Raw genomic sequence first — 19,259 nt, 5'->3', positions numbered from 1 at the left:
AATAACTGAAAGTCACCTTTCCTTACTTCTAAAAGTATATCATTTTTAAACTTAAAATTGTGACATTCCCAACATATGCCCAAGTTACTTCCTGCTCCACTGAAACCCACCTGACTTCCGCTTCCCATAGCAAGTACAGATGGCATCAACATTTAAATCAACCAAGAGCCATCTAATGAACAAACGCAAAGTCCATTCCTCTTGATACACCAGAAACAGCGATCACAAAGGTACCAAACACTGACCACGAGAGCCAAATCACCCCAGAAAATCTAACAAAAGATGAGAAAGACTTTCACACATGAAGTACGCATTAAATTTCACTGGAAGGCTGTAAAAAAAAAAAAAACCTAAGTAAACAGAGAGGTTTATCAGGTCTGTGGCCAGAAGCCTTGAAACTATAAAACTATCCATTCTCCCTGAATTTCTATTGAGATGCAGGTAACTCCAGTAATTTAAAACTGAGGGTGGAGCGAGGTGGGCGTGGGGAGCTCATAGCGAGGTTGGAGAACACACGCACACGTTAACCTGAGCAGAGACGACGCAAACTTGCAGTTTCATGTGGCACACGGGCTGACACGATTACGGAAAATGCTGTGAATCCAGTGACTGGACTAGATGATGTTTAGCGCTATTTTTTACCATATTATCGCTTCGAATATGTTCTCTTCTGTTAGGTTCAACCAGGGAGCACTGTAAACTCAGACGAACAAGAGCACCATGAATCTGGGGCGGGAAACTGGTAAAGAAAATGGGGGGAAGAACTGAATACTCGTAAATGTGTTTGGTAGATGGGGCACTTGCAAGAAACAAGCAGTTTTATTTTGTTTTGTTTTAAAAAATAAAAAAAAGCTGAGTGTGGTAGCTGGGTGTGGTCACACACATCTTTAATCCCAAAGGCAGGCAGCAGATGTCTGTGAGTTCAAGGCTACCCAGGGCAACATAGAAAGTGTAGTGTGTGTGTGTGTGTGTGTGTGTGTGTGTGTGTGTGTGTGTGTTGGGGTGGGATATGTGTGTGTGTGCGTGTGTGTGTTGGGGTGGGATATGTGTGTCTAAAGAAAGGAAGGGAGGGGCAGAGAAGAGAGAGAAAGAGAGAGAGAGAGAGAGAGAGAGAGAGAGAGAGAGGAAAAAAAGGAGCATTATGAAGTTAAAAGGGTGAAGCACATGCAGTTCATACAGAACATATTCTCAGCAGAGTCAGAGAGCCATAGCTTTGAAAATGTGCAATGCAGGTGTTTACCGGAAGTCCCACACCCGCGGATCCCGGCCCGCGGCAGCTCTCTGCTCCCATACCCCATGGGAGAGAGACCTCACCGCCTGATCAGGTTGGCACTCCTGAGGCTGCAGAGCGGAGGAGACCACCAACACTGCCCACCCCTGCCCACATCCCTGGCCCAAGAGGCAACTGTATAAGGCCTCTGGGTTCCCGTAGGGGAGGGCCCAGGAGCGGCAGGACCCCTGCCTGAGACACCACCAGAACCTGAAGGAAACAGACCTGATAAACAGTTCTCTGCACCCAAATCCCGTGGGAGGGAGAGCTAAACCTTCAGAGAGGCAGACACGCCTGGGAAACCAGAAGAGACTGCACTCTGCGCACATCCAGACGCCAGAGGAAAACACAAAACGCAATCTGGAACCCTGGTGCACGGAGGCTCCCGGAAAGAGCAGCGCAGATCTTCCCGGTTGCTGCCGTCGCGGAGAGGACTTAGGCAGTACCCCACGAGCAAACTTGAGCCTTGGAACCACAGGTAGGACCAACTTTTCCCCTGCAAGAAACCTGCCTGGTGAACTCAAGACACAGGCCCACAGGAACAGCTGAAGACCTGTAGAGAGGAAAAACTACACGCCCGAAAGCAGAACACTCTGTCCCCATAACTGGCTGAGAGAAAACAGGAAAACAGGTCTACAGCACTCCTGACACACAGGCTTATAGGACAGTCTAGCCACTGTCAGAAATAGCAGAACAAAGTAACACTAGAGATAATCTGATGGCAAGAGGCAAGCCCAGGAACCCAAGCAACAGAAACCAAGACTACATGGCATCATCGGAGCCCAATTCTCCCACCAAAATAAACATGGAATATCCAAACACACCAGAAAAGCAAGATCTAGTTTCAAAATCGTATTTGATCATGATGCTGGAGGACTTCAAGAAAGACGTGGAGAACTCCCTTAGAGAACAAGTAGAAGCCTACAGAGAGGAATCGCAAAAATGCCTGAAAGAATTCCAGGAAAACATAAATAAACAAGTAGAAACCCATAGAGAGGAGACACAAAAATCCCTGAAAGAATTCCAGGAAAACACAATCAAACAGTTGAAGGAATTAAAAATGGAAATAGAAGCAATCAAGAAAGAACACATGGAAACAACCCTGGACATAGAAAATCAAAAGAAAAGACAAGGAGCTGTAGATACAAGCTTCACCAACAGAATACAAGAGATGGAAGAGAGAATCTCGGGAGCAGAAGATTCCATAGAAATCATTGACTCAACTGTCAAAGATAATGTAAAGCAGAAAAAGTTACTGGTCCAAAACATACAGGAAATTCAGGACTCAATGAGAAGATCAAACCTAAGGATAGTAGGTATAGAAGAGAGTGAAGACTCCCAGCTCAAAGGACCAGTAAATATCTTCAACAAAATCATAGAAGAAAACTTCCCTAACCTAAAAAAAGAGATACCCATAGGCATACAAGAAGCCTACAGAACTCCAAATAGATTGGACCAGAAAAGAAACACCTCCCGTCACATAATAGTCAAAACACCAAACGCACAAAATAAAGAAAGAATATTAAAAGCAGTAAGGGAAAAAGGTCAAGTAACATATAAAGGCAGATCTATCAGAATCACACCAGACTTTTCGCCAGAAACTATGAAGGCCAGAACATCCTGGACAGATGTCATACAGACCCTAAGAGAACACAAATGCCAGCCCAGGTTACTGTATTCTGCAAAACTCTCAATTAACATAGATGGAGAAACCAAGATATTCCATGACAAAACCAAATTTACACAATATCTTTCTACAAATCCAGCACTACAAAGGATAATAAAGGGTAAAGCCCAACATAAGGAGGCAAGCTATACCCTAGAAGAAGCAAGAAACTAATCGTCTTGGCAACAAAACAAAGAGAAGAAAAGCACACAAACATAACCTCACATCCAAATATGAATATAACAGGAAGCAATAATCACTATTCCTTAATATCTCTCAACATCAATGGCCTCAACTCCCCAATAAAAAGACATAGATTAACAAACTGGATACGCAACGAGGACCCTGCATTCTGCTGCCTACAGGAAACACACCTCAGAAACAAAGACAGACACTACCTCAGAGTGAAAGGCTGGAAAACAACTTTCCATGCAAATGGTCAGAAGAAGCAAGCTGGAGTAGCCATTCTAATATCAAATAAAATCAATTTTCAATTAAAAGTCATCAAAAAAGATAAGGAAGGACACTTCATATTCATCAAAGGAAAAATCCACCAAGATGAACTCTCAATCCTCATCTTCGGTTGGTTTATATACAGGTGTGCAATTTCTAGGCTTGAAAGTAAAATGATGCTATCTGGTGCTGGATAGAGGAGCCTTATTTTTTATTATGGCAGCTTGCTATTTTTGTAACATGGTGATTTGGTTGAACACAATAAAGTACAGTAGTAACTGAAAAAAAAAAAAAAAGAAAATGTGCAATGCAGTGACATCAGCAGAGTTAGTAGAAACCGATTCCTCAAGAGGGTCAGAGGCATCAGATGGGATATGTGGCAGCCACAGCTCCTTCTCAGGACTTCACTGTACACATCCACAAAGGCCAGGAGGTCATCCTGCAAGGGAACTTATTTCAAAGGAAGCGATTCAAATGAAGCAGTAGCAACATTGGCCAAGGAACCCGTTTTATGTAACTTATGAGCGACATTTTTCCCAGTCTACTGCTCTTTTTGTGGAACAAGCTAATCTGGGCAAATACTTTTAAAAGTCCAAACAGAATAAAGGAGAGGTGTCAGGTTCGAACAGAGAATGTGAGTTGAATTCAGCAATGGCCTAGGTGGATAAAGGGTTGCAGAAAACAGCAGTGGGGTAATAATGATACTTTCTTAATAAAAACAGCCAAGTCAAGCACAGATTTAGATGGGTTTGGGGGACAGTGAGCTATCTCCACAGGAAGGAAAACAACCAAGGGCTCCCAGCACTAACTGCCTGGCCCCGTCTCGAGTGCGGGCAGCATCCTTTCAACTGCATCTTTCCAGAAGTTGGGTATTCAAAATCAAAATACCAACTATACAAGTTCTGTCTTTAAGGAAAGTAAGAAACATATAGCTTATAAGATAAAAATAAACAAGTAAAGGTTACCTTCACTAGGCCGGAAGGTTTTTAAAAAAACTGCCTTCATATGGACATCCAAGACCCTCTTGGACCTTTATAAAACTTGCATGAAAAATCACACTGCCCTTCCTTCTCCAAATGTCACAGAACACAAAGGAGGAAGCCTCCAGTCCCAACCCATGGTGGCAATCCGCATGTTTCTATGAATACTTCTCCACACCCTGGAGACCTCGGGCAATGAGAACATTTTCCTACGTGCCTCACCGTGTCACGTGCTCATTCTTAACTATGGTTCCCCTACTTCAAATGTAAGTGGATTACGTGAGGACTGAAAAATACAGCTAGCAATGCAAACTGGCACAAACCCAATGTTAGGAAAATTAAGCTATTCCTCAAGGCAGCCGGGCTCTGGCTCTAAAATGAATGAACATTGGCAATTCTTTTGAAGTACTTTCAAGGGGAAAAAAAATGATCAGTTAAGAAGCAAGCATGTTTCCTATCTGAACACGGCAAATAACTCTTCAGGGGAGAATAGTACAGAATTTAAAGGGAAAGAGAGGCAATAGGAACCTCGAAATCAGCTCTCTGGGGGGGGGAGGGTGTGCACGTATGTGTGCATCTGTGTTCAGTGTGTGTGTGAGAGTGTGTGTGCGCGTGTGCGTGCGTGTGTGTGTGTGTGTGTGTGTGTGAGTGTGTGTGGCCGTGTGCATGTGTGTGTGTGCGTGTGTGAGTGTGTGTGTGTGTGTGTGTGTGTGTGTGTGTGTGTGTGTGTGCGCGCGCGCGCACATGTGGTTGTTTTTAGGTCTCAGTGCTTGAAAATTCTTCATAAAACTAGGGAAGGAGCACAATAGGTCCCTGACACATAAACATAAGACCAATAACTAATAATTTCTTCCATTTTCTTTCAATTTAGCTTTCTAAAAGATACTGAATTCTACACTAGGAAATGGTGACACATGATTTTAATCCCAGCATCCCAGAGGCAAAGGCAGGCAGATCTCTGAGTTTAAGGCCAGCCTGGTCTACAGAGTGAGTTCCAGGACATCCAGGGCTACACAGAGATTCTGCCTCAAAAAACAAACAAAACAAAACAAAAAGAATGTTGAATTCTTAGGCTGGGTAAACCCAGGACTTGAGCCACTGTCAAAAGAATCACAAGTTCAAGGTCTGCCCCACCACCACCACCCAGTCCTACAGATTAAACTCAGAGGGGATCTAATACTAGGCAAGGACTCTACCTATAGATACCACAGCCCCAATATTTTTATTATGTTTTCATGGGAAATCTATGTGGCAGTTACATACATTCCTCCAGCATGAAGGACAAAATATAATCTCTTTCAAATTCTCTTTTCAAATAAGTTTAAAAACAAAAAAAAAAGAAAAAAGAAAAACAAAACCCCTAAATTTTATTTTCATATTAATGGCAAAATTTAGCCATCTCCAAAATTTCAGGGCACCTAATGCCACTGGAAAACCCAGACTTGGTGTCCTCTTAGGCTTGTCTGTGCGAGAAGGAAAGACAGATGCCCGATGTGTCTGTCAAGTGCCGTGCTGCTAAGGAAGAATGCCAAGTTTCTCTTCTCTCTGGCTTCTCATTTCTAAAACTGCCTTTCTTGGAAGACTATATAAATTCTACTAAGCCCCTTCTCCCTGAGTCTGCTCAAAGTGCTCTCTCTCAACCTCTGCCACACCGTTTCACACCGCATTACCCTGTACTCACTATGACTACAGCGTACTGCTCCCACCTACACTGATGGCCAGAGGCCAGCTGAGCTCACAGGAAACTCCTAGACAGCACCCAACTCTCACAACAAGAGATGTGGGGCTGTGGGCTTTGGGGAACTGACAAGAAAGATCACCAGCCAGGGTCTGGCTTCTCAGAACCAAGTCTGGGGATAAAAATCAGGACTGGGGAGCTAAGCACACAATTCAGAAATATTGGATAAAGTGAGAGAAAGCAAACCATTTTCCCAGCTTTGGGCCAGCCAGGGCACATGCAGGAGGCCTGACTCTAGATGACCATGTAAGCAAGGAAGAAGGATTCTCTCTCCAAAGTGGGTGCTCCCTCAAAACCCTCAAAACTAAATCCTTGCAAGTGGCCTGAGGCCACTGAGATAGTTCAGCTGGTAAAAGTGCTTGAGACACAAGCACTATGACCTAAGTTTGATCCCTGGAACCCATGTAAAGGTGGAAGGGGAAAAAACCATACCACATAATTACTCATGAATGCATCAACAATGACAATAAATCAGGTACATCCCGAATGGCCGGTAGCATAACCTGAACTAGGAAGGTGATGGTTAGTATTGACTTGACAAAAATCTAGAATTACCAGGGAGATGGGCCCCTGGGTCTCTCTGTGGGGATTACCTTAATTGTGCTGAGGTGAAAAGACCCCATCCACTGTGGGTCACTCTCTGGCTGGGATCCTGGGCTGCCTAAATGGGAAATGTGAGACCAGCAGCAGAGCAGGCTTTCTCTGCCCTCTGACCCTTGACTGTGGGAAAAATATATCCAGCTGCCTGGAGCGCCCGTGGCCCTGATGTCCCAGCTAAGACCAACAGTACCTTGAAGCGTGAGCCAAAATGAACGAGTTCCTCTTTTTGTCAAGGTATTTTAACACGGCAATAGGAAAAGGGACTAAGATAGAAACATCCCTCCTTGATGAACGTTTCTGGCTCAGCAAGGCCTTTAAACCACAAATATACCTGAGGGAGTGGGGAACTGGCAGTCCCAGTGAACTCAGGACAAAAGGACGCTGGAGCTAAGACCTGACAGGGACCCACCTGTTGCTCGCCCCTTCTCACACAGATTTTAGGATTTGGATCTCAGGGTCCAGGGCCTGAATCCTCTCCTAGTTGATGGAAACGAAGCCAAGGATGAAGCGGGCACCTGTGCGGCACTTCCTCACTCTCTTCCCACACTCTCCTCGCTTGTTTATTTCCAGCCTCTCCCGGGGCAGCAGGTGTCGCCTTGGCCTTGATCGCCACAGCTGTCACAGCCATTTTCTTCATCTCAGCAAACCTCCACTCTCTAGGCAAATCCATCTGCCCCGCTACACTGTCCTTGGGGACACAGTCAATTTCCTTTATTGCTTTTGAAAGGTGTCCGATACAGGGTCTCACACTCACATCAACGGGGTACTTGATGGAACGAACTGACGAAAGAGGTGCCTCAAAACTGTCAAGGGCGACCAACTCTGTAAGGAAGTCTGCTGAGCACCTTCCTCCCCATCCCCCAAGCACTGCTTCAGTACTGGTGTGTAGGAAGGTGCTCACAAGCGAGAACACACTGCCTGTCTTGGAGAATTCAGGACGTAAGAGACCAAAGTCGTTGGTATGCCACTGACCCTGGAGACCCGATAGTACCCTAGACTTAGGCAACTGAAGGCACAATTTACAGTCTCTAAATTCTTATCGTAGGAAATAATATGTATGCATGCATACGTGTCTGTGTGTGTGTGCGTGTGTTCGTGTGTGCGTTCATGTTATAAGTGAAGGGGTGTGATTTTTTTTTTAACCTGCCCAGGAGCATTATGAGAACTCGATAAATAATTCAATACAAATCCCATCCTGTACTCAGGGATTACTCTTGGGCCAATGTCTGATCCTTCTGCCCAGTACTGCTCTCTGTTCCAGCCCAGGGATACAGGTCACCTCTGTTCCCCTTTTATATTGATGTCTAAACTAGTTCACTTCCCAGTAGGGAAGGACTAAGTACACAAATCATGAGGAATGTGCGTTCCCACAGAGCTCAGTAATGTGATGATCTCAGAGGATCCAGTGAAGGAAGACCCTTGACACTTCCCTACGGAAGAATGTCTTCTGTAAAGAGCTCCTGCCAGCACTGGAAGCGTGTGCTGGGAAAATCCTCGGCCTGCTTGCTGCCTGTGTTTCCAGCTCTGATGTCCCATTTCCTCTCTGCAACACATTCCTTCTGGATCTTAGCTGAGGAGGAGCAAAGTGCAGTGTTCTCAGAGACCTTAAGAGAAAAAGAGCCAAAACGGACTTCAAGAAATAGAAAATGTGTTAATTCTATATAAAGTCAACTTCTATTCTACCAAGCTGAAATGCTTTTTAAAAAGAACTTAATTTCAAATGGCAGTCCCCTAAATGAAGTTGTTTCGATGAAGCTTATGTAAACTGGGTGTGGTAGCATACACCCACTGTTCAAGGGATGTAAGGATGGCGAATGCCAGGCCAGCCTCGGAAAACACCAATAAAGGGAGCTGGAGCTGCAGTCCCTGGGAGAGCTTGCCCACCGTGCAGGATCCTGAGTCTCCAAAGCCTCTGACAACCAAGTGAAGTAGTGGGAAGCAGGAAAACAAGTTCAGGGTCATCCTCAGCTACATAGTGAGTTCTGGGCTAGCCTGGCCTACATATGACCCTAGTGGGTTTTTTTTTTTTTTTAAGTATGCTTATAAACTTTTCAAAATTGCCATTTTAAAGTAGTGATGCCAGTAATCCGGTCTTCCAAAGCTATTCTGCAGTGGCTTTAGGAAGGATCAACTATAATGCACATGAAAGTGATTTAGAACCTGCAAAAAGCTGATGAAGTAAATAGGCAAATCATGATTATTTACAAGATTCTGCTTGTTTGTTTGCTTGCTTGTTGTTTGAGACACAGTATCTCCACATAGCCCTGGAGCTCAGTAGTCCAGGCTGGTCTCGAACTCGCTGTCTGCCTCTGCCTCCAGATAACTGGGATTAATGATACACAGCAATTGTACAGTGTTTAGTTAGAACATTGATGTTAGAACTGAGCGCTCGGACTCCATTTCTATCCCTTACTGGATGCTGCACACGTATAATACAAGAGGCAGAGTACTAAGGAAGGAGCACTGGCTCACACCTACAACCTCAGCACTTCGGAGGCCGGAGCAGGAGGATTACCTTGAGTTAACAGCCAGAGCAGGATTTATAGTGATTTCTAAAAGTAAGACCTGTCTCAAAACAAAAGCCAAAAAAAAAAGTTTAACTGGGCATGGTGGTTTATGCCTATAAAGCTAGCCCTGGGGGTAGGAGAAGAGGCAGAAAGACTTCAAAAGCGATCTAAAGCAGCAGCGTGAATTCTAGGCCAGCCTGGGCCAACTGAGACCTTTGGCCAAGTTGTTTTATTAAAGACTAATATAGTGACGGTGCCTATGAACTTGTACACATAATAAACCTACTAAATGGTAACTATCATTGACGCTGGCCTATTTAATTAAAATGTAAATGCCTAGCTATTGAAAACGGTGGATCAGGAGGAAGACAAACCTCGCCCAAAGCAAATCAAGTGGTACAAGCAAGGACATACAATAGATGCCAAGGACAGTACAGTTCCCTTCTTCCACAAATGCCCGTCCCACTCGCAGCCCACACCCTTCCCCAATGAAGTTGGTCCGTTCATGTGGCTTTTCATAGCTGTGTAGGGAAAGTCAGCCTTAAACTCCAGACTTGACAAAGTGATGACTCATCCCAGAGGGGATGCAGCCTGTTGCCAGGCTTAGCACACAATCCCCCAACCACTGGGACAGCCGGAGGCCAGAAACCAGCTATTTAGGGAGTCTCCCATTCATGATCCCCGAATGCCCTAACACTTTATATATTTTGTCAATGTATGGACCAAAGAGCACTTGGGCAGACTCCAAATGAAGCTCGCTTAACAAAACAGCTCGAGTGAATGAAAAGCCTAGATCAGGAGGCTAACAATGAAAGACGTCCATGGCCAGGCAGCTGTAATGGCAAAGAACTTGACACTTGGGCACTGTCCCACTCCAACCTCACGTCGAGATGGCTTTTGAGGACACGTTCCACTCCTCTACAGCCTGGCTTGGAAGCGTGACCACATCCCCTCACCAGCCCTCAGCAGGAGCCTGCGCAGTTCTTTCCATTACCACTTAGTGGGCACAAAACATTTTCCCCAGAGCGAGCTCCCAACTCGCCTTCTAAGGTTAAAAGGCTTTCGGCGTTGATTCCTCTTGACAGCAAACAGCCAAAATGGTGGTTTCACGGTGGCCCTTCAGCTTTCCAAAAGGAAGCACTGGTCCCAGCCAGAAAGCTGTAAGTTATCACCACAGTAATTCTAACCTGCACTGGACTTTGGGTCTCTTCCATCAGAGTCCCACAGGCATAACTATCAGTGCCTGGAAATGTCAGCCTCCTTCCCAGTCTTGATTGGAATCCCTTGTTCAGAAACACCCATAGCTTGACCCCCAAGGCTTGCTTCCACTCCCAAGATCAGATTAACCTTCCAGAATTCTTGATTCCAATCTAGGACTGGGTCTCTTTAACAAACACCTGACATACTACACTCAATTTTACTCCTAAAAACAGAGAGAGAGAAATATTCAGTGTCAGGCAACGTTCTCTCTCTTACTCCAGTAGGCCCAGCGGAAAGCCCAGAACACTTGAAGCCATGGCTCCAGTATAAAAACCCAAACCCACAATGAGTGTCGGGTGAGTTTTTTCTTCTGGGACCAATGAAAAAGAATCCTCAATTCAGTGTTACATCATTCTTATTCCTGTATTTAGCAATCCGACTTCCTGGTGCTTCCCAGGCCCCAAAAGTTCTTGGAAAAGCATCCTAACTGCACAGTATGGTAATGGGGAAAACTATTTTGTCAAAATGGCTCTGCCCACACCTAGCTGGGTGTGGTAGTGCACACCTTTAGTCCCAGCGTTCAGAGGGTAAAAGCAGGTGGGATCTCTGAGCTTCAGGTCAACCAGGGAATAAACCATGTCTCAAAAAAAAAAAGTTTTTTGGTTTTTAGTTTGGTTTTGGTTTTTTGTCAGCCTATCCGAGCCACAGTGAAATCCACAGATACACACGCACACATATATCCTGATTCATTTCGAAAAATAGTTCAGAAACAAAACAAAAACAAAAACAAAAAAACAAAACCCTCTTCGTCCATTATAAATAACAAGATCTGCTTTCAGAAAACTCCCATAGTCAGAGCCTAGAACTTCAAGGAAAAACAGAACTTGCTGCACCAATTAGAGCTAGGCCGTAGTATGAACAAAGCACCGCAAATAAACGCCACAGGCCTTTAGGCAGAAGGTTGTGTTTGTAATTAACTCCAACGCACTCTCATCACCCCCTCCCCAGCGCTCCACCCTGCCCAGCCACCCTCCAGAGCTCCCGTTCCCAATCTGGTTTCCATTCGAGCCCCGCCCCCTTCCCTTTGCCTCTCTGGGACTGTGAATCAATCCCATCCCGGGCAGGAAACGGGACCCGGGGCAGCCCCCTCCGCTGTGGCGGAACAAAGGAGCGGAGCGCAGCTGCACTCGTAGGGCGATCCATCGGGTCCCGGAGCCCCTCAGGGTGCGACGCGGCCGGGGCACACCGCACCTGAACCCCACTCCCCAGGACGCCCCATTGTTCCACCTCCGCTTCTCCTTCCCACAGGAAGCCATAAGCTTGTCCTTCCACAGAACCCGGGGCCAGGAAACTCCAGTGGGCCAGAGGAATGGAGGGGGGTGCGAGTGGGCCCGCGGGAAGCAGGGTTCCCCAGCGCCCATATGGGGGAAGCCAATATCACAAAGTGAGAGAGCAACTTAGTTTGCAAGCCCCCTCCCCCTCCTGCCACCCCCGAAGCCACACGCGGCCGCGATCACCCTCAACGACCTCGAGCACGCGTGGGAGCACGAGTGGGAATACGCGTGGGTTCACAGTGGAGCGCCGCCGCGCCCCACAAGAGCGCCCCAGGAGCTGATGACCAGGGATTACAGGCTGCGGCTGAGCCTGGGGCCGCGCGCACAAAGGCACAGGCGGGAAGGGAGCCGGCACGGGGGAGCGCAGCGTACCTCGCCCGGCAACCGCTCTGCCGCTCCGCCTCCGCGTGCTGCTCGCTGGCCGGCGCCTGGGGAACGCGGGTCCGACCCGATGCGGGGTTCGTGCCACAGTTTTGCCAGGGATCCGGCGCCGCTCAGCCGACCGTGCGTCCTGTGCAGCCACACCGCGTCCGCCGGCTGGGCTCCGAGTGCGCTGGCTTGAGGCGCGGCGGCGGCACGGCCACTCCCCTCTCCCGGCGGGGGCGGCGACCTTGCCGCCCGGACGCGCCCCTCGCTCCCTGGCCGCCGTTCAGCCAGGCGCAGGCCGCACAGCGCCCCCCGGTGAGCACCCGGCGGGCGGGGACACTCAGGGAAGCGCGCTAGCCCTTCACCTTGGTCACTGCATGATCCTCGAACTGCAGCCCAAAGATGCAGAGCCGGACAACTGCAAGAGACTGGGCGCGAACCCCAGCAAAGAGAATATTCCTTCTCCACATTGCCTCCTCTCCTAGGTCAAAATTTGGGTGCCCAAACATATCACAAAATGCCAATTTAATGAAAGAGAAAATGGCCTGTCGTGCGAGGCTTTTATTGTCTGTCACTGACATACATATTGAATATATCAATGTGAACTGAGCTATGACTGGCAGTCATTTGGCTATGGTAGAGGGTCTAAAGACTCGGGACTCTCAGCTTCTCTCTCCAGCTGTCCTCGTCACACTGGGATTCAGGACAAGCCACATGACCCTGGGTCTGACTTGTTCCTGGAAGAGGTAAGGGTGTTCATCAAACTTACTCATGGGATGAGGTGAGGATTACATGGCTGGGGTGTTAAGCACGGCAGACACAGTAATTATTACTCATGAATTTAATGACTTTGTCCTATAATGAAATAAATTACCATAAATGGGACAAGGTTTAAGTGCACTGACCTATATCTGGATACTGTCACTGAAAGCAGATGAATCAAAGATTTCAAACCTTATATAGTCACTCCGTCCCACAAGCACAAGAACCAAAGGCCTTGGTGATTTCTCAGAGGCCACCAAGACCCTCCTCTACAAACTGATCTACTTAGAATTCTAGCATCACTGATGTAACCAGCATGTTTGGTCTCTAGTAGACATGACAATGGTTTAAGCTAACATATTTTGAGTACTGGGTACAATTTTATTTAATCTTCCCCAAAACCTGTGAGGTAAGTTGCTTTCTTATTTTTGTTACAGAAACTAGGACAAAGTCTGAGAGATCGTCCTTCCAGTTTATATACAGCTGTGGAGAACCCCCACAAATCCTTTGATACATCGCTCATTGAGGAGTGCCATTTGACTGCTCTCCTCTTGAATACAGGCTGAACTGAATTCTAACAAATGGGATACAGTTGGTGATGTGACCAACCCAGCTCCCTCCCTTCCTCCTTCTCTCCCTCCCTCCCTTCCTCCCTCCTTCCTTCACTCAGTTGTCTGCTGCCTCCCCTCCCTCTCCCCCTCCCTGGGGGAGGGGGGAAGCGGCATCTGCCAGTCCTGTCTCTGTCTCTTTCTTTCAGAGTCCAGCTACCCTGCTGTGAGGGAGCACACAGAACACTAGGTATGGCTTTCCGGGCTGAGAGTGCCAGCATCAGCAGCCCCAGCCATGTGGATGAGTGAGCCTTAAAGATGACTTAGCTGCAGTCACCTTCATGAAGTAAGACCTAGAATGAAACCCCAGCCAAGCCAAATCAGTCTCCAGAAACATGAAGCTTGAGGAGAGTTCATTGGTGAGGTTGTTAATGAAGCAGTTCACCATACTTAGCCTAGTGGCAGCTCAATTGTCTCCACCACAGCTTACCAAGCAAGCTACCCCAGACCTTGATAACCTAGTACAGTGAAGACAACTCTCAACTTCCAGAGAAACAGCACCCAGACCTACTACATGGCAGCATGTTCTAATAGGTGTCAGGTGGTTCCATTCTCTTATAGCAACAGGGCAGTGACAGGACCTCTGAACTTTCCTAGCCAATCTACCTTTTTAAAAATAGCAGAAATACTAATGACAGGCTCATGAACTTTAAGTCGTAGCTTGCAGAGTAGGGACAGGAAGCTTTTGAGACAGGAGTCTGTGTTATCATAGACTGGCTTCAAACTCACTGTAGCCTAGGGTGACTGAATGTGTCCCCTTTCCCTGTGTTCACCTCCTGAGTGCTTGGGACTGCATACAGACCCATGGTTCCATGGAGTATTGAAAATCAGTTCAGGGCCTTACATGAGCTCGGCAGACTCTCTGCCAGCTCAGCTACATTCCCAGACCTAGAGTGTTTGATTGTCAGGTTTCACGGAAGAGTTTGGGACAAGGCAGTGCTCAGTGGGATTATTTGGAGCACTAAGAGGAAGTTTTGAGGATGTCTGCCCCAAAGAGATCTCCCAGAGCAGGGAAAACTGAGGCTTTCTTCCTGCTTTGAAGTAGTTCTAAATTAAAAAAAAAAAAAAAAAAAAAAAAGTACCAGGAACTGTTGGCTCCATCTAATGAATACTGAGGAAATTAACCAAGACACTACTAGAAAACCCTGCAAAGACCAGCCCCTAAGCATGTCACGATTGCTTTTAAAAACACCATTAACCTAGTTTTCATAAACATCAAGCTTTCTGAAGATAGACTATAACATAAGGGCTTGAAATTACTTTACCGGGGTTGGGGATTTAGCTCAGTGGTAGAGTACTTGCCTAGGAAGCACAAGGCCCTGGGTTCGATCCCCAGCTCCGGGGGAAAAAAAAAAAAAAAAAAGAAATTACTTTACCTTCCTGACTGTACTTTTTTTTAAAAGCCAATCAATCAAGAGATTTTTTTTTTTCCGGAGCTGGGGACCGAACCCAGGGCCTTGCGCTTCCTAGGCAAGCGCTCTACCACTGAGCTAAATCCCCAACCCCCAATCAAGAGATTTTAAGAAAGGAGTAAAGTTGTTCTAACAGTTGTCAAAATTGATAAATCCACCAACAAAGACCTTTTTTTTCTTTCAAACTTTCTCTTTGGTCTTTTCGGAGGAAATAGAGTATATGAAGAAAGACTATTAGTAAGAGTTCAAGGTGGAAAACAAATTCTCAAGTCCCAGGAGCAAAGGCATCTAAGGACTGAGCTTCACCCAACAGACCGGTGCAGGCTCCCACCGTAAGTGGGGTCTTGGCAAGTTGTGGCAGGCAGAGAAAGGAAAGTGTTCGTGCAGAGAAGACCTTCGTTCCTGTAGGATTTCTTCTCTTTAAAAACATTTTTAGCAGCCAGCGAGATGGCTCAGGAGGTAAAGCTCTCTGGCAGGTCCGCCAACCTAAACTCAACCCCTGGAACCTACGTAACTAAAGTGAAGGAGAGAAAGGACTCCACAAAGTTATTCCCAACCTCCCCCAAGTAACCCCTGGCACTCCAGCCCCTCCCCCAACAATAACAATATTGAATAAATAAATAAAGTTTTTAAAATAGCATAAAATGTTTTTTTGAGGACTTTAGCATTGGTACAAAAGAGCAATGGCAGAACCACAAAGCCTGCTCCTGCCTTATTTTGGTATTAGCAAGTACAAGACTGGGCTAGATATCATAATTTGAGATTTCTTCTGTGTTCCTGAATGAGCTGGCTTTGCAATTTGGACCAGCAGACTCACATTCTCTGCCTCTGCTGGCTAGTGTTTTGTCAACTAGACACAAGCAAGAGGCACTTGGGCAAAAGGAATCTCAACTGGAAAAAGAAAAGTAAAGAAGTCCCCATTACATTGGCCAGTAGGCAAAGCCATGCGGCATTTTCTGGACTCATGATTGATGGGAAAGGGTCCAGCTCACTGTGGGCAGTGTCATCCTGGGCTAGTTGTATCAGGCACTACAACATGGCAAGCTGATGGAGCCATAGGGATCATGCCAGTAAGCAGTCCTCCTCCTTGGCCTCTGCATCAGTTTCTGCCTGCAGTTTCCTGCCCTGTCTTTTCTCCATGATGGACGGTGATGCAGAACCTGAATAAATCCCATTCTCCCAAGTTGCATGTGGTCATGGTGTTTTATCACAGTGATAGGAATTGTAACTAAGACATTGCCTCAGTGTTTTATAACTAGTAGGGAACTTCCGGCTCTGCTGAATCCTCTCTCCTCGTCTGCCCACCTAAATGCTTATTTTGTTTATTTCAAGCTTGTTTGAGGCTGAGCGTGTGTGAAGTCCTGGGCTCGTTCTAACACTGTGTGAAACAGGGGTGATGAGTGTGTCTGCATGCAGTTGTCTCATAAGAGGAACACAGGGAAAGCAGAAGTGTCCAGTCGTCCTGGGCTACACAGTGAGTTTGAAGCCGGTCTATGATACACAGACTCCTGTCTCCAAGGTTTCCTGTCCCTATTCTTCAAGCTTATTCAAAGTTATTTTGTTGGAGACCAAACTCATACTCCTCTTTTCCTGAACACACTGCTAAGGTGAATCCTGCTGTCTGCATAAAAACATATTGATCCTGCATTTGCTCCATTATGAATTCTATATGCTTGTATTCATTTGAAGGTTGACCTCTCTGAGTAATATCTGCCTGCATATTAGATCAGTCAATCACTCTAAAAATACCAAATCCATGGGAATACCACTTTTTACACACAAGAAAATTTCCATCTTAGTTAAGGTTTTATTGCTGAGAGGAAATGCCATGACCAAAAAACAAGTTGGGGAGGAAAGGGTTTATTGTCTCACACTTCCATATCACTGTTCATCATCAAGGAAGTCAGGACAGGAGCTCGAGCAGGGCAGGAACCCGGAGGCAGGAGCTGATGCAGAGGCCGTGAAGGGTACTGCTTACCGGTTTATTTCACCATGGTTTATTCACCATGCTTTCTTATAGAACCCAGACCACCAGCCCAGGGATGGCCCCACCCACAATGGCCTGGACCCTCCTGCAACATCACTAATTAAGAAAACACCCTACAGCCGGATCTTAAGGAGGCATCTCCTCAATTGAGCTTTCCTTCCTTCAGGTAACTCTGTGTATCATGTTGACATAAGACAGCCAAAACAATTTCCTACACAAAAAAAGGAGCCACGTTACAGTGAATGTTCTGTCCTAGAGAACATTCCTGAGGCGTCACGTGCATGCTGCCTCATGCAACCTCCACAAGAGAGAACTATCGTTCGTTCGTATCCTAATTCAGAGATGGTGAAACCAAGGCAGGATAAGTTAACTCAGGTTGCACAGTGTACTATGAGTCAGGGTCCACTAGAGTCACAGAATTTATGGAACATCTCTCTATATAGTAAGACTTCGTTGTTTTGACTTACAGTCTTATGGTCCAACTATTCCAACAATGGGCAGCTGTGGATGGGAAGTCCAAGAATCTAGTAGTTGTTCAGTCCCATGAGGCTAGTTGTTTCAGCTGGTCTTGGCATTACTTGCAAGCAGGCAAGAAGAGTGAATCTTCTTCCCAATGTCCAGCAGAAGGTGTGACCCAAATTAAAGGTGTGTACCACCACGCCTGGATCTGGGACATGCTTGTCTCGGGCTGACCTTGAACTCACAGATGTCCTTTCCTCAGTCTCCTGGGATTAAAGGCGTGTACTTCCTTGCCTGAGCTTAAGTTTTTCATGGCCATTACGCCTCAAGATCTCCATGCCAAGATCCAGGTCAGCAATCTGTGTCTTCCAGCCTCGAGATCTGGATCACAGGTGAGCCCTCCAAGTCTGGATTGTAGTTCATTCCAGGGAGTCAAGTTGACAACCAGGAATAGCCATTACACACAGCAACATCCAGCGAGAGCACTCAGTGTGGTCCCAGCCTCTGGCTTCTGAGCTCAGCCTCTTTCCTCCTGGCTTGCTTCCTCTCCTCAGTGGGCTTCTTATCTGTGAGTCATTTTTCTCTTTTGTCTCCTGAAATGATTCTGTTGTTCTCATAGTCCTCCACACACCTGAAGCACTAACTTAGTGGTTCTTTAATATCTTCATGCAAAAGAAAAGCTTTACACAGTTAAAGAGCACTTTGATGTGTGCTTACTGCTAATGGTTCTCTTTGAAATCAGGTTAGGTAGTTTGTTTTTAATCTTTCTAAGGAATTTTCAGCAGTAAACATACAACTCTTAGCTATAAATTTTAAAAAACTGTACATTAATGGCAATAAGAAACAGAAAATGCACTAATACTGTTGGTGATAGAGAGAGAGAGAGAGAGAGAGAGAGAGAGAGAGAGAGAAATTCAAAAATACCCCAAATACAACTTTAACTTGTAGGCTCTAGGTTACTTACTGTGTACTCTCATAAATGTCGACCTCTGTGACTGGATAATAGGCCAGCATATTAGACCTGTCAGTTCGAAAACACTAGGTCCATGCAATAAGGACATTCCCATACCTTGGAAAAACTCTTCCTAAAAAAAGAAAAAAGAAAACAAAAGCAACAATTATTCTTTATAAAAATACACATAATTGAGAACCAGCACAGGGTCACAGGACACAAAGTATACTTTTTTTTTTCCTGAAATGGATTTGTCTGACCTAGATTACCCTGAGCTTCAACTAAATCATAAACCTCTTGCCAGGAATTTAAATTGCTGAATCTTTTCCTCCTGATGTTTTATAATTTAGCATTTTGTCATTTCAACTACTAAAAAAAATGTATTTTTTAAATTTCCTCTCAGGTAGTGGTCAGTTAGCAGTATCATGACAAAGCCTCACAGTAGAACTGGGAATTGACCTGGAAAGTGGTCAGAGTGTCCCCATTCTTTTCAAGCAGTCACGTTCATTTTTTTTTTCCAGTAGTAACTGAGGAGCTTGTCAAATCCCTACTGAGGAGACATGTAAGGAGGGCTGCAAGAAAGAGCCATAGAGTATGGCTGTTGTGGAGTATGCCCCAGAGAAGAGTGCCGGGCATGGATTTAAGCCAATAGGAAGTCTTTAGTAGCCAGCCATTGCCTCGTCTGGGTGTTTTGGGATCCCAGTGTAGCGCTTAGCCTTTCTTAGGGTGAGCTTTTAAGTACAAAACCCATGTTCTGAGTTGACATACTTCAGTTAACAGCCAGAAGCAGAACTACAGAAGCCAAAAAGCAAGGTTAGTATATTTTGAGACTTCCTCAGAACTAAGTGGACTTTGAGGGATTAGGCCTTTTAATTTTGGAAGGTAACACTGCCTGTGAGCTAAGTTTATGGCCTGGATGGTAATCCTATCATGGAGTAAGTTGTGCTAAAGTCTGGGACTGTGTT

The 19,259-nt window shown here is 45.9% G+C and overlaps 1 protein-coding gene across 7 annotated transcripts in view; it reads right to left on the bottom strand.

Moving 5' to 3' along the window:
* Myo1b (myosin Ib) overlaps nucleotides 1-12,307 on the bottom strand; it is a 161,712-nt gene extending 149,405 nt beyond the window's left edge. For 5 of the 7 annotated variants that reach the window (NM_001432365.1, NM_001432368.1, NM_053986.3 and 2 more), the window contains 1 exon segment: nucleotides 12,121-12,307. The gene's annotated coding sequence lies outside the window, so the exon portion shown is untranslated. 7 annotated transcript variants of the gene reach the window in all.
* Nucleotides 12,308-19,259: the final 6,952 nt, after the last annotated feature.

The sequence above is a fragment of the Rattus norvegicus genome, chromosome 9 (genome assembly GCF_021556685.1).
Source record: "Rattus norvegicus strain SHRSP/BbbUtx chromosome 9, alternate assembly SHRSP_T2T, whole genome shotgun sequence".
Lineage (NCBI taxonomy): Eukaryota > Metazoa > Chordata > Mammalia > Rodentia > Muridae > Rattus > Rattus norvegicus.
The sequence above is the reverse complement of the archived record's forward strand: the minus strand, read 5'-3'. Positions and strand labels throughout refer to the sequence as shown.